General features: G+C 41.0%; 1 protein-coding gene across 4 annotated transcripts in view; it reads left to right on the forward strand.

Moving 5' to 3' along the window:
• The window catches only part of KCNIP1 (potassium voltage-gated channel interacting protein 1), a 565,439-nt gene that overhangs the window by 78,557 nt on the left and 472,042 nt on the right, over positions 1–14,840 (forward strand). The window lies entirely within an intron of this gene.

The raw sequence follows: 14,840 nt of genomic DNA on the forward strand, positions 1-14,840 counted from the left end.
ATATCTAGTTGAGACTTCTCTAAAGTTTATTGGCTTGAGCCCATTTTAAAAACAGGATCACATGTGTGTTTAATGCAGCTGTTGAGTCTCATTATGGTTACCTGATGAGTTTATTTCAATAAAAGAGCATAAAGCTTTAAAAACACATTAGGTACATGATCAGAAAAATGAAGGAATGTTTCTTGAGAAGTTTGAAACCTCATATGTACTATTTTGGTGTTAGTGGTTGTGGGGGAACTGTGTGTTTGTTTTGGATATTATTTTCCCACAGAAATAACTTAATGTGTACCTGGGGATGTATGTTAACAGCTGGTGACAAATACCAAGATATAATGTATTAGCACATCCACTTCTAGTACAAATTGGGGAATTAATTCATTTGATTCCTTTGTATTTGTAATGAACAGATTCAAAAATCCAATAATGGCTGGTTCCTCTTGTGATTTCCAAGTCAGTTTATACAAAACATTACGATTTCCATGTTTCTCTACTTATTCTCTTGCTGTTTCCTTTCTTCCTTTGTATGAAGACTGTTGAGCATAAGGCCAGCTGAGAGAAATGAAAATCAAACAATTTAAAACTTGTTATAACTATCAGGCGGTGGCAGTTCTTTATCATCACCAAGGTGCCTTTTCATACAGAAGCACTGAAAAAAAAGTTTGCAAGAAAAATACCATGCTGGACAATTGCATGCTGAGAAAAGAAGTGGTGGCATTCTTTCCCCATGGATTTAGGCTTCCAGCACACCAGTGTACTAATTCCTACTTCTATGGTGGAAAGAAGTTGTGTGTGTTCTTAAAACTTTGAACTTGGTGATTTCTCCCCACCCCTGCCCCTTTTGTCCTTTAGTGAAGCTGGTCTCTTTCTGAATGTCAGGTGTGCCAGCCACCTAGGGGAAAGGTTTCGGGAGACACTTGGACAAGACACTCTCATTGACCCCCCTTTTCCTTACCACGGCAAACTGCATGATAGCCCTCCCCTCTAAGCACAACTGCCCTGAGGGAGAACAGAAGGCACAGGCAGGATGCTGCTTCATCTTGTCACAGATATCACTGTTGGGGTGCTCAGAGAGGGTAGGTATAACCACAAGGTTCAGGAATTCTCAGCGGACTCCTTGCAGAGATATGGGTCTTTCAAAGTGCCAGATGATGCCTTAGGCAAGAAGACCCAAGAATCCTCGCTGCATTATGGTTCCAAACAATTGATTTAATACAATTTTAGCAGATTGATCCCTCATTAGACCAGCAACCTCCATGCTCACCTTTGATATCTTCAAAAAAATGAGGAAATTTGTCATTCAACACTAACAAAATTAGGATAAATTTAGTATCCCTGAGTAAAAAAGGTGAAAGAGAAGCATAGTTGGCAATGGAGTGCAAAGGTCAATTTATTATACAGTATGTGATTATGTATATGGATTATGCAATAAACTCAAGCAGACAGAGTTTGTGTGTGTGTAGCCCAAGCCTAAGATGTTTACTGAGAAGTTCCCATGAGTTAAATGATGTGTGCTGCCTAGTAAATGTACTGATAACTACAATGCTAATATCATAGAAGCATATAAAGGGATGTGGAGGATGCAGAACTACTTCAGATTGATTTTGGGATATTGGTGTATTGAGACTACAATGGGGTTTGTGCCATCTAATGATTATGGTTCCCCTGAAAACAATATTGGTAATAGGTGTGTGTTGAAGCTCCAAACCTGCTGGGCTTCTGCACATGAATTCTTGTAATGAATTTATAGATTATGCTTCACATTGGTCATGCATGAGTGTGAGACCCTCTAACCAGTACAAATGACTAGAAAATGTATGTTGCTTTATAACACTGGAATCATGGTCCCATTGCTCATCTCTTATTTGAAATGATGATGTGTGCTCCGACTTAGTCATTTCTGTTTTCTGGCAACATCCAACTTCAAAGCTGCAAACATTAGATGTTTGTGGTCTCCAAGGAATCAAACTTTTGAAACTTTAATCATGTCTTTTCTTTTGCAGCATGACTTTCAGACTGGAAGATACAGACTTAGGAAGGCATAAACAATAGGAAGAAGTTGATTTTAAAATGTCTCTCAAGTATCTGATGTAATTAAAATTGAACATTCTCATATAATAAGTTAGGAAACTAAAAAGTCAAATAAACACTTATTTAATGGATTAAACATCTTGAAGAGAAAAGCAGTTCTGGGTAAATGATGGCATTACAATTAACTAACTATGATTACCTGATGGGATGAGAACTGTATGTTCCAGAAAATGTTTCTTCTTCAGACACTTAGGATATTCTGTTTATTTACTAAACTGATTGCTCCTGGATATAATGCAGATCCAAAGAGATCTGTACCATCCCCACCCACCCACCCCCTTCACCCCAGTGGTACAGACATGTTTTTCCACATTGCCTCTTTCAAGCACAAATTGTACAAAAATAGTAAAAATCACTCAAACCACAGAATGATATGCCATACTTTCAGTCAACATTCTATGAGATCCATTGCTGGTTTTAATGCTATGGCTTGTAAAAGTTGAGGTTAAGAGCTGCAAATCCTAGAGCCCAAGTAAATGGACTGCTGTTCTTACACAGATTACTTGCAGTCCGTGACTGCATGTGTTGGTGTGCATACTGTACACCAATGCTTGTTGGAGCCCCAATTCCTTCTGCAGACTCTTTGGGAAGTGGCATTTGATGTGGTGTAAAGCGCTGCAGCTGGAAGGGAAATGTCATCTACCGTCAGGGATCAGTATTTTCAGGTATGTGCTGAAGGGAACTCCAAAAGCTACTTGGCTGCTGCCTCTCCTCCCAGCTGTCTGTTCACTGCCATAATCAAATGAGGAGAGCGAGGGCAAACTTGCTTCAGGAACAGTGAACAAGCAGCAGCATTAACAGCAGTGATAAGGAGGGGGTAGGTCTGCTCAGGGCTTTGGTTGCAAGTGGAGGACACCCATCAGTCTAGAAGTGAATAATCCTTCCAAGGAACTCTTCCTTGAACCAATACCACTACGGAAAATAGGTAGTCCTGTTTCTGACTCTTTCATTGCAGCTTATAAAAGTGGGGGAGAAATATGCATTCTTTGCACTTGGAACGGTTTCTGGAATTTGTAACTCATCAGTGCCCTATATGCAGATGCAACAGGCCTGTGCATGAGCCACCACCTCTTGGAAGTCCACAGCAGATGTGTGTAGAGCCCACTCCCCATAAATGCATAACCAGTAACTGAAATATGTACCAGTACCTGGGCCAAGGTTTAGGATATTCTGGCCATTATTTAGTATTGTTCGAAAAGGTCCATAAAAGTACCCAAGGTTGATAATTCAAAAGAGATCATTTGTATAATGTAATAAGAGCAGAGAGCTATTTAGTTGATGACTCATCTGGGATCTCCTTTCTCAAAGTTGGAGAAATTTCTGTAGCTTAAGTAACCTGCACTCTTTCTTTGCTCCTGAAAGTCCTTGTTAAAGCTACCACTTCAGGATCAATGCATGGGATTTTTTGTGTGTATGTTTAGTTTCTATTTTGCATTCTAAGTTTCTGGCAGCTGGTAATTTTTGCCTACTTTCATTTTAATTGCCTAATTATCTGCTCCGGTGAAATAAAGCCCTCCCAGTCTTTTCATTTGCTCTCCCCCTCCCCCTCCCACCCGGCGAACAGATGAGCTGTGTAATATTTACAAATGTAATACTATAATTAACAGCATATAATGTTTGGATTAATTTTATAATGTTTGCTGCCTTCATGCTTGTGGTGATAAGGGATGTTCTTTGTACTTGTGTAACAAATACGATTGATCTCTACTAAGTATAACAGAGGAACTGTGATATGTAATCTGTAGTGTGTAATCTGTAATCTGTAATCTGGAGCCAGTGTGGTGTAATGGTTAAGAACGATAGTCTCCTAATCTGGGGAACCGGGTTCGCATCTCCACTCCTCCACATGCAGCTGCTGGGTGACCTTGGGCCAGTCACACTTCTTTGCAGTCTCTCAGCCCCACTCACCTCACAGTGTTTGTTGTGGGGGAGGAAGGGAAAGGAGAATGTTAGCCGCTTTGAGACTCCTGAAGGGGAGTGAAAGGCGGGATATCAAATCCAAACTCTTCTTCTTCTTGTATGGCCAATGTATTCCTATACAATATCCTATAACATATCCAGTCTATGCAAGTATGTAACTGCTGCTGTGTTTTCCTAGTCAGCCAAAGGAAGTAACTGCAGATGTGATGAGAACATCAGCAGGAATCAGTGATAGTGGAAGCATATTTTTGCTTTATCTCAGTCAGGACAGTGATCCAATGTAGAATTTGGCACTTTATTGGCATAATCTGAAACTCCTCCTATGAAAGGCAATACTGTTTGACAAAGAGGTAGGTATGATCAACTGCATTCAGTGAGCTTTTAGCATTCCTGTATTGCAATTGTGATATTTATTTATTTATTTATTGGATTAATATTCCCCCCTATAGCCAAGAAGACTCTCAGAGCAGCTTCCAAAAATCAGCAAGAAGGTGGTCAAAATTAAATTATGACACATGAGGAGAAAGCAAGTTCAAGCATATGGTATTCACGTTACAGTTGATATAAACAGCAGTTCATCTCTGGAAACACTCTTTTCTCTCTCTCACTTCAATCCCCTAGTCAACATCCAACATCCAAGTGCAATGCCCATGCCCATGCCATGAGGACAAAAAAGATCCTGCCATGCAGTTCTTCCCTCAGACTAAATGGCTTTCAGCATGGTTTATGAGCTGCCTTATGCAGTGTTAATTCTGATGAATCTCTTGGGCAAAATTCTTTTATAAGCTTGCCACCTGATTTCCTTGAAGTGGAGGTGCTGTGAATATAACCTTTTAAATAAAGAATATATTTGTCCACGGAAAGAGAATAACCCTCTGGGTGGACTCGCAACTACCCAGCTGGCAGGACCAATGGACAGGAATAGTGGAAATTGTAGGTCCAACAGGTCAATCGTGAGTGATCGTGGTCAGTCGTGGTCGGTTGTGGCTTACTTCCAATCTCCGGTAGCAGAAAGTATTGTTTTGAAAGTCTCCCCCTGCCGCCCTCGCTCTGTCCGTCTGTTACATGAATTGGGTGGTCGTTAGCGCTACTAAGCTTTCGTGTATTTTGCTGAGTACGTTTGTTAATAGTGCTATTAGTAGTTAATAGTGCCATTGCTATTGAGCGTTTATTGCCCCCCCCCCCAAAGAAGCTCTGGAACTTTTGCCTCCTGTAAAAAAAAGCTCCACAACTGAAGCCTCCCCTCCCAAAAAAGCTAAACAACTCCCCCCCCCCAAGCTCAGCAGCTTTGAATACTCCTCTAAAAAAAGCTCAGCAACTTTAACCTCCCCTAAAAAGAGCTCACAATCTTGGCCTCCCGCCCCCATTACAATGGGTAGATCACTGCCAGTTGTTTTATACTGGGAGTAGATCACAGCCTCTAGAGAGTTGGACGTGCCTGGCCTAGAGCATCTGGAGGCCTGTTGGTTTCTTATCCCCATTGTAAAGAATGTGATACAGCTCCATCCTTGGCTGCTGGCTTCTTCTCTTACCCTATCGATATTCATCTTGTGTTTATCTCTTTTCACCTGTCTCTCATGTCATGGAGAATGGCAAAGGTAGTATGGTATGGGCTGTTTCCTGAATGGATTGGTTTATATTAGATATTTTACTGTGGAAGAGCCAGGTGTGGTTGATACCGTCACATCAAATGTTGGTCTACAGCTGTTAGCACAGTTCCAGATTTTTTAAAATGGATACAGGCAGAAAACACATCAGGATTGTAAGTCCGTGTTCTCCTTGAAATGAATATTCATGGAGTATTTCCACTTGGGAAGCTTAAATTCACACAGAATTACAAATCTACCCTTACTCTCATTTTTCAGTGAGCTTCTAATTTTGTTGCATTGCCAGTTTTCTAATATTTTCCTTTCCAAGGAAAGAGGATGGACTACATCAACTGCTGATAACTTAAGTAGTTACGAGATTTAAAGTAAGAATGATTAATGGTAACTCTCTAAATGGGAGGCACGGTACAGTAGCTTTTCAGAAGAGTGGTGAAAAGACCAATGCAGCTAAGCATTACCAAGGTGCTAATACATATTGCCCAAAATAGCTGAAATCCTGCAAAGAGTGATGTGTTATAAAATTGCATTTCAAAAGTTGATACTTTATAGTCAGCGTTTATCATTAACGTAGCTTTGCACTTGGATTATTCTGAATAAGATGTTGCCTCTGAATAATTATTATTCTGTGTAAGATGTTTCCTCTGGACTAAGTTGCACAACATTACATTCACACTGTGAGAAGCGCAGGGTTATATCTCCTCTTTATAATCACAACAACTCTGACAGGTAGGGATTGAAACTCAAGTCTCCTGAAACCTGAGCCACTACATTGTGCTGGTTTTTGATGTGATCAGCTCCCACCATTCTCAGATGTTTGCTGCATGCTGGAAAATAAAACTAGGTAATTGTGGTTGCAGTTTAGGAGGGCAGTTCTTTATCTTGTCCTGGTTAAGGAGTTATGTTCTGCTGTTCTTGATTGCTCAGATCACAAATTATAGTTTCTGCTTGAACTGGGGGTAGCTAAATTGCAAGGCGCTGAAATTTATGGTGTGCACTCTTATACTGTCTGGTGTCCTTATTATGAAAAGGGATAAACACATATGACAAACACTAGGATCCTAGGAAGGCTGCCATGTTGTTAGCAGAAAAATTGGAAGAATATTGGGCTTTTCCCACTGTTGGTCTTTGCTGTTGTTGTTACATTTGTATTACAGTGATGAACAGTGTCTATGTGTCACTGTTAAAACATAGCTTTTTAGGCTGCTTTTCCCCTTGTTTTTGACTGGATGACTGAAGAAATGGCAACTGCAGAAGACAATTTGATGCAGGCAATTTGAACTATATTGGCATATACTCAGCTTTAATTTCTCCTGTTCCCCCACAGGCCTTATTTCAGATGACTGACCACTTTGAAACGGAGCTACAAATAGGCTTCATGGAGCTGTGAGGTCCAACACTTCTTTTCATGCTGTTCTTGATTTTTTTTCTCCTCTTGAAAAGAGCCTTACTTCTTTTCAATGATGCAAACACTTTTCTGGCTTCCTTAATTGGCCTCACATTTGTGCCAGCCTGAATTTGTTTGAACTATTGGCAGCACTGAGTTCCATTGATCATCATGCACTCTACTCCATCCTTGTGTGCTTGCCTGCTTCTAGTCCTGGATTTAGTTCTGCTGCTTCATCTTAGCATTTTTGCTGCTGAGAGGTGTTCTGTTTATTTTGCATCTAAGCCCCAACTAAGACAATGGGAATTTGAAATGATTCAGTTTTGTTTTTAAAACACACATTGAATGATACAGCTTAACTACTCAAGAATGTCAGAGCTTTGTGTATCTGTTCATTTTGGGAAGGTTGCAGAATCAAGTAGCTTTCCCCAGTATGGATATGTTGGAAGACAGCTTAAAATAGTATGTTAGACAACTCCATGCAATAGATTATTCTGGGCACCAAAAAAGTGTAAAGCTTTCCTCTCCACCCTAAATAAGTTTAGAATGTGAAAGTAAACATCATGTTGCTCAAAATGCTAGCTTTCAATTAAATTCATTTGATATGTTTCAGTTACATTACATTCAATGCATTCTGAAAAGTGGAAACTGCCAATTTATATCAACTATGTGCTGGAGGTCCATTATGCAGAAAGGGCCTCATGGCTTCATCTGATCTCATGGGTGACCTCCGTGTTCTAACCATGCACATATTGTATACATGTCAAAAACAAAGAGAATTTAAATGTGGTTGTTTTTGATTGATTAACTAAGTGGGTGTTTTGTTTCATCCAGTTGGACCAGGGTTGTGGCCTGATGAGGGACAGGGAATTCTACTTGGATTTAAAAGGATTGGTTGGAGAGAGATCACAGTAGGAGAATTCATGTGTGCCTGAAGGTTGGGGGAGGGAGAGGAAAAATTTGCTGGAAGGAAGAGCTAGAAGCTAGAGCCAGGCATGGTGGCTTAAAGAGGCTTGGAGAGTGAAGAAAAATCAAAGAGCTAGAATCACTGGCTAGAGCAGAAAAAGAGCTGTGGGGAAGAGTAGAATTCCCAGGAGACAGTCGTCAAGGGAACTTGGAAGCTAAAAGGCAGCAGAGGCTTGTTGGAGTGTGGAGGAAGAGCTTCAGTAGGAGTCCTGAACAAAGCAAGAGCCTCTACAGAGGCAAGTGGTCAACTAGAAGACTACAAGTATATAATAGCCCTCAACCTTTGCCAACCTGGTGCTGTGTGTGTGTGTGTGTGTGTGTGTGAGAGAGAGAGAGAGAGAGAGAGAGAGAGAGAGAGAGAGAACAACTCCCATCAGCCCCAACCAGATTGACAAAAGCTGCACCAAAGGCATTGATAACCTTTTAGATGGAATCCTGTTTTCTCACCATTGGTACTTTTTTTTTTTAACACTACTGCTGATGATGATGAACACACATGGGGGGGGGGAATCATTAATATATGGCAGATTATTTTTATCTTCCCCTTTGGGAAATTGTTGATAATTGTTTTGATTCCATGCACCCCACATCTTGCTTTGAACTTGTGCATGTGTTCTCTAATGCTGGAAGAGTTCTATGGGAACACCGTCACTTTCAGAGGGTCTGCTTTCTCAGGAGTGATGACTTGCTGATGTTGGCGCAGAAGTACTTACCTGCTCCCACCCCATGGCTGCCTAAGCAACACTGCTAATACTAGCCTATAACATTCTGATTAAAAATCATGCTCACAGGGCACTGTAGGAGAAGTGGGGTGGGTATTTCACATAGCAGTCAAACCAGCAACACCTCAGCACATTCCCAAGATTTGACCAGCTTTATTTCAGGGAAACACTAGTGTTTCCCACAGCAAAGTTAAAATATGGGTGTAATATATAAATGTGTGACCACATTCATGTGTTTGCTGCTGAAGCATCAGTGAACACAGATATTCCCTACAGAAATCAAAATATGTAGAACAGCCATTGCTGAAAATGGTGTGAGTGTGTGTGTTTCTTTTTTTATATATTGAGGGTATGAGTGCTTCTAAAAAAATATCCAGTGGAGAAAAGCCGGAAGAAAGGGTGTTATACATTAATACCAGTTGCAAGATGTATCTGCAGCATTGCTGTGAATTCAGTTTTTAAACTGTGAATACTTCTTCTCACCAGTTGCTATTTTAATGAGCAGCTTAGTTTGACCTAGATGAGGCATCTAATGTAGTAGGTGCTTCTGATGTGGAGAACCTTATGGGATACAACTGGGGATAGCTGGCTGTGATTTTATCTCTTCTCCCATCTCCTCCCCAAGAAATGACCTTAAAGACTGTGACAAATGCTAGCATGGGAGAAATGGAGCCTGACTTGCAACTGTTTTGCATAATCTGGTTATGCAAACCAGAGATGGTTCTTGTTTTAAAGCTTCTCCTATTTCATCCTTATCTTGCATAGCGGTGTGGGGATTTGTGGAATTGTTTTATATTGTTGCGATTTTTTGCGGGGGGTTGTTAGAGATTCCATTTTTCAGCTTTGAACCAGCTACCAAGATGATCTAAGTTAAATCTCTGAGTGACGTGTAATTTTCTGAATGTGCATGCATGCCTATGCATGTGCATGAACAGTGTTTTGTACGCACCATACATTTAAGGCATCCCAGGAACCCTTACAGAGCTATAATTCTCAGCACCCTTAACAAACTACAGTTCCCAGGATTCTTTGGGAAAATAATATGCTTTAAATTTACGGTGTGTATGCAGTCTCCAGTGCCCAACCAGCGATTTTGCACCTTACAATTAATGGGTTTCATTTTGAACATTGGTAACACATTATAGGACAATTTTTCAAGAATGCTTTCAATTGGAAGAAAAAAAATGCTACCTTTGCTTTTAAAACCCATGTACAGTGGTACCTCGCAAGACGAATGCCTCGCAAGACGGAAAACTCGCTAGACGAAAGGGTTTTTGGTTTTTTGAGTTGCTTCGCAAGACGATTTTCCCTATGGGCTTGCTTCGCAAGACGGAAACGTCTTGCAAGTTTATTTCCTTTTTCTTAAAACCATTAATACAGTTGCGACTTGACTTTGAGGAGCAACTCATAGCACGCGGTGTGGTAGCCTTTTTTGAGGTTTTTGAAGACTTTGGTGATTTTTGAAGCTTTTCCAAAACTTTTCCGACACCGTGCTTTGCAAGACGAAAAAAATCGCAAGACGACAAAACTCGCGGAACGGATTAATTTCGTCTTGCAAGGCACCACTGTACTGTAATAGGATAGGCTGCTGCAAAATAAATACCTGCCACATACAGCAGTCAGCTAAAAGTTTTGAGCAATCTGGAAGGTTCACTTAGAGCAGGTCATCTCAGGAAGTGATCCTTTGTGTGAGAATAGAGATACAATTATAAATGAACAATCTTTTCATATGCTATTTTTTTGGAGAGTATTGCTGTTTGGCTTTCAAGCAGATTAGATCAGGGGTAGGCAACCTAAGGCCCATGGGCCACAAGCCGCCCACGGGGGTTGTTTAACCAGCCCACAAGCCGCCCCTGAACCGAGCCGCCTGTTCAGCGAGTCCCCTCACGCTGTGCTAAACCGGCGCAGCGTGGTGCGGGGACTTGCTTCCACAGCACCAGAAATCATGTCTGTGCATGCACAGACACCGAAAAACACGTTTGTGCAGGCACAGATGCCAGAAATCACATCTGCGCAGACGTAGACCCCGGAAATCCCGGGCGCATGCACTCATGTGCATGCACAATCTGGGCCACTGAGGGAAATCTGCTGGAGTGAACTGGCCCAGGCAAGGTAAACCTTGCCGGCCCCTGGATTAAGATGTTTCATGGATAACATTCTGTTTGGGAGCATGCTTCAGTGAAGAAGACTGAATAGTGCCGGACTATTTAAGAACTGCCAGGTATACTCATACTGGCATTTGTTGGATAAATACTTTTATTTCTGCCAATTTAAACTAATGATATTTTTGGCAGTGCGCTTGTGTGGACAAGGAAGATCTGGAGGACTTGAGCATCCCTCATTACCTTGGTACAAAGCTAAGAATTGGCATTCTGTGCTGGAGAAAGAAACTTGGCTGGAGGCTATTTATACTCCTTTCGTATTTTTCTCAAAGCAAAGTTCAGTCCATCCTGCTTATCAGTTAGTGTACAGATCCCACCCCTAGGTGGGATTGATGGGATTGATAGCATGGAATTCCAGAGGAAAAATCTGTTTGTATGAGAGTAAGCAAGTGTAATGTTTCTTATATTTTGCTAAAAATGTGTTGCATTTGAAACGTACATAAAATGTCATTGAAATGCATGTAATAACAGGCTGCATATGTATAAGAGAAAAGAGAACTGGTTTGACTGCTGGTTGTGATCACATTTTGTTGGCTGGCAGTGGAAGAAAGGTTAACTATTTCAATGAGATCCTTATTTCATAAGTAAACTCTTTACACAGTAAATATTAAATTGGAGGACAGGTGACCAAAATAAAAAATTGGAGCTGTGCACCCTAAAAGCCCTTAACATAGTGCAAGGTTTCTTCTCAATGTGTTTGTAAAAGTTTGTATAGTGCATGGGCTAAAAGTCTAAACTTCTACAAATCCAGAAGTTTCCAATGTGTGTTGTCTGGGGAATCTACTTTACTTTCATAAGTATAGTGGTGCAAAATAAACTTGTAATTAAATACAGTTGAGGTTAGTATCCATTTTAAGAGTTTGAGTTCAATCTGCTTTCTTAACTTTCCCCCATCTTGATCTTGCTGTGACGGGGTGGAGATGTAGAATGGAGAGCTGAAATGTCACCTGGAAGGATTATTTGCTGCATTCTGATCTTTGTATTTAATCAGGTTGGTGGCGCTGTGGGTTAAACCACAGAGCCTAGGACTTGCCGATCAGAAAGTCAGTGGTTCAAATCCCCGCGATGGGGTGAGCTCCTGTTGCTCGGTCCCTGCTCCTGCCAACCTAGCAGTTCGAAAGCACGTCAAAGTGCAAGAAGATAAATAGGTACCGCTGCTCTGGTTTGCCAGAAGTGGCTTAGTCATGCTGGCCACATGACCCGGAAGCTGTACGCCAGCTCCCCCGGCCAATAAAGCGAGATGAGCACCACAACCCCAGAGTCGGCCACGACTGGACCTAATGGTCAGGGGCCCCTTTACCTTTATGTTGGTGAATGACATAGTAACAGAAAAATTGTAGTGATAATCTGTTTATGCACCTGCTATTCTCATTTGGGGTGAAAAAGCACAGGAGAGAGAATGGCTTATTCCACCTGAGAAGACAGGAAGCAGTAAATACAATTTTAGGTCTTTAACTCCTCCTCTACCTCTTCTAGGTAGATCCCAGTTTCATTTCCTCTTTTAGCCTGAGAATGCAGCCTTTTTCTCAGGTTCTACTAAATGCACAACTTTTCTTCTAAGATCTTCTCTTCCATCTTCTTATCTATTATTACCCCCATGTTTTTCTTCCCTCTCCCCTCTGCACCCTCAGCTCCGTCTTCCCCTTACTGGCCTTAGGTGTTTTCAGAATATTACCTCAGGGTGGAGCCAAAGCCCAGTGTAATTCTGTAATTTGAAACCCTGACTTTACAAAGGAGCTCAGAAGCTTCTGAAAAATGTTATATGGAGTTGTTTCTCAACAAATGGAATGGAAAAGAGCCCTTGAATGTAGGGTTCTCTTCAGTCAACTAGGAAGCCTGAAAAAGAGTGTTTCTGGTTTCATGTAAAGAGCCCTACACATCTACAATTCTACATACACCAGAACCTGTCTTCATATACAATTGAAGTCCCTAACTCACTGAGGGTTTGAGACCCATTGGCTACCCTCACCTGGTTTAGCCAGCCAGTCGAAACCGTTCCTGGGGTGTGGTCGCTGTCACATGCTGACAGCTTCTAGAAGCCACAGGTGAGAGCTGAGTGCAGTGGGTACCAAAAAAGGACAACCTACCCCAGAAAGAGCCTGACATTCCTCCACCAGAGGTACTACCCCTCCTCTAACACCCCATACACTCATAACCATGAAATTGCTATGTATAGGTGGTACCAATCACAATGGTATATGAGTTAGTGTAGCAGGTTTTATTTTCCAATAATTATATGCAGTGAACTACACTTTTTGGACATATTCCAAAGCTTGAGTATCCAATTGTCAGTTGCCCATCATTTTTCTTTTTGATCAAGCTTTGACCTGAATAGACAAGTCAATTTATTTTGAAGTATTCTGCATCTTTTATTCTTATCCAACTTACCGTACTTTTTTTAGTTTAACTTTGTAGGCTGGATTTATTGTATATTTTCTTGTGTTGTGTCCTAGTGACTGATTTAAACATCAAGATTGCTGCAATTCAGTGTTTGATGAGGAAATGACAGACTTCTCATTATCATGACACCATTTGTCTAATGCAGGCAGAGAGAACCTGTGGCCTTTCAATGGTCAGGAGAATGGAAGCTGTAGTCCAACAACATGTGTAGGGCCACAGGTTACTAATTCTTGATCTAAAAAGCCTAGTTATTCTAAATTTACTTTTCTTCTCACATAAGAGAAGCAGAAAGCTCTTCATTCTGTTATATATAATGTGAAGCCAATTAGCTCCTTAGCTTCCTTTCATTATCGGCAAACGGGATATGCATTAGTTTTATTAACTGATTTTCTGTGCTTATTTTCTTCCCATATTTTGCGAGAAAACTAATTTGATTCCCTTTTGGGGTTCTAGGTGTGGTATGAGATGATAAGGTGCATCTTTTTTGCTATGGTTTCCAGCTGTTCTTTGATCAACCAGCATTTGTTTTCATGCATGAAGCGGCCTAAAAATTTATCCTAATCAATTTTAAGCAGAGAGAAGACTGAGTTGGAAGTTCCCGCTGAAGCAGTTTAAACAGATGGCAATTCACTATAAAAGGAAAGTTAAGGTAGAATCACCAGGAAGGAATTGCAAGACACGGGGAACAATTTCACAGAGGAGGACTGCTAGCAGTCTGTTATATTGCCGTAGCACTGCAATCATGGCTGGATCAGGATGAATTCAGCATCAGGCAGCTTTTCTTTTTTTATGTGCACCAGTCATGTGTGATTTCGAACTGTCTCAGACTTTTTTGATCTTTGCTATTATCCTGCAGTTTGCTAACAAAGAACACCATCTGCCCCCCCTTTTAAAGAGGAAACTTTCAACAGACTTAATTGATCACATGATTTTTCATACGTTGGCTGTCAAAATATAATGGAAACATATAAGTGAAACTAAATTAATTGCAACCCTAGTATAAAGTATTGAAAATACAAACTGATATTGTCCTGAATGAGACCACTAGGACACTGAGCTCAGTCTCACCTACTCTGATGGGCAGCGGCTTTTTCTTATAAAATTTAATGTAAATCCCACCCTTCCTCCCAATGGAGCCTAGGGTGGCAAACATTAATTAATAAAATAAAATAAAAATGTTTAAGACATCTTAAAAAACAATTTCCATACTGATGCAGACTGGGAAGGATCACAAAGATTTGTTGACAGAGAATGGTGGTCTTCAGTAGGTGCCTGCAGTACTAAAAGTGTCCCAACAACACCCAGCCCCAAAATGAGGACACACAATTGGAAGTTTGGTTACTTATTTGCAAAGCCTTCAATTACAGCAGCTCCTAAGATGCAAGAATCAAATATGCCACTGCTGTTAAATACCCAGCTAGGCATATTCTTCTTCAGACCTGTGCTTCGACCTGGATAGTTGGAGCAACAGCATGAACATGCCTCCGGCAGCAGGTTTAAACTCCCTCTTCTGATGTGGTGTGTGCAAGCAACAGTGATTTCTCCTGCATAGGAGCTCCAGCTTCTCCAGTCACTTTAACTCCCTCCTCAT

This window comes from Podarcis liolepis (genome assembly GCF_965112155.1).
Source record: "Podarcis liolepis genome assembly, chromosome: 2".
Taxonomy (NCBI): Eukaryota; Metazoa; Chordata; class Lepidosauria; order Squamata; family Lacertidae; genus Podarcis; species Podarcis liolepis.